This window comes from Lissotriton helveticus, chromosome 9 (assembly GCF_964261635.1).
Source record: "Lissotriton helveticus chromosome 9, aLisHel1.1, whole genome shotgun sequence".
In the NCBI taxonomy this organism is placed as follows: domain Eukaryota; kingdom Metazoa; phylum Chordata; class Amphibia; order Caudata; family Salamandridae; genus Lissotriton; species Lissotriton helveticus.
The window spans coordinates 862,961,724-862,963,040 of NC_136070.1; the positions used below are offsets into that span (position 1 = coordinate 862,961,724).

The following is a 1,317-nucleotide window of genomic DNA, read 5'->3' on the forward strand; positions in this document are numbered from 1 at the left end:
TCTACCTTGCACGCCGGCTCTGGCACTCGCGGAGGTATTGAAGCCTGTGGTTGTCTCAAACAGCCGCCATTTTGAGGTCAGGTAGGTCGCTAGGGGGTTTCATATTTGTTCAGATACCGCTGGGGAGCCCTGGTCCTGTAGTCCCCTATGCTCTCCGTGGCAATACTCACCAGTTGGCTCCTCTCCGTTGTTGTTCTCCGTTCTACGAGGCTCAACCCACGGGGCACTCAGGTCGTTATTGTGAAACGATTCCTTCTCTCTAACACATCACAAAATTGGCCCCTTATCGGTGGATTGCTGCCGTTGCCGTGCTGTGGTCCCGATCGGTTGCTTTCCTGCAGCTTCTCTGCCGCACTGGTGGCTGCAGGCTGCGTACTGCCCGCCGGCACCCTTCCCCCTCCAGCCGCACCCGTAACTCAGTGGCAGTGTGGGAAAACGAGAGATTCACCTCTGGCTCAGTAATGCACAAGTGGAGACTTTTGGAGAGAGTGCTCATTTCCGGCTGGCTCATTTACGGCTGGCCAGGGAGAGGCAGCATTCAACCTGAAATGACTGTCGGCACATGCAGACAGAGCCATCAGCCATGGGTGATAGATTCACGTCTTCTTCACACAAGTGTTCATGGTATCTGCTTCTCATCATGTGGCTCTGCGCACCGCCAGTGCCCACCCAGGCCTTCGAAGCACTCACAGCGCTGTCCTTCATGACCAGCCACTTGTAGGAGTGATTTTACTACTTTAATGTGTATGATTCTGATTGATGATTTAAATCCAATTTAGTCTGGCTCCTTTTCTTGGCTCAAGTCTGTCAAATTGTTTTGTATGAATCTGAACCATGAGCAACTTTGATTCACCCAATGCCTTATCTAAAGTGAGTAGAAGAGACCTAAAAAGCCACTGTTCGTTCTTTCTCAAAGACCAAAGATTCTTTAAGGAAATGGCCAAACCCAGTGTTATTAAGGACCAGATGACACTTGTTGCTGATATGACTCAGTAATACCTTAGTGCTGCTCATATTCAATGAAGAAACACTAAAGGGTCTTGACTCTACTCACTAAGGCTGAGTCACAATAACAACAAAACGGAACAATTGCCAATACTGAGAAACACTTCAAAACTTCATTCCATAGCAAAAACCTATGAATAAAACATATAGGTCCGCACTTTTTACTACGCCATCAATTATTTTATTTAGCATATATTTTGCACATTACTGTACCAACAACACTTTATAAACATGTGCTTCAACAATGAATACAAAAGAAGGGAAATTATATACACAAGGATAATATTTCATCAAACTAGAGAGACACAGAGA

At 46.2% G+C, this 1,317-nt stretch overlaps 1 non-coding gene across 1 annotated transcript; it reads right to left on the minus strand.

The window, feature by feature from the left end:
• Positions 1 to 572: 572 nt before the first annotated feature.
• Positions 573 to 647, minus strand: LOC144783543 (small nucleolar RNA SNORD83). The gene has a single exon (XR_013601500.1). It is a non-coding gene; the product is annotated as a small nucleolar RNA SNORD83 (small nucleolar RNA).
• Between the last annotated feature and the right edge of the window lie 670 nt (positions 648 to 1,317).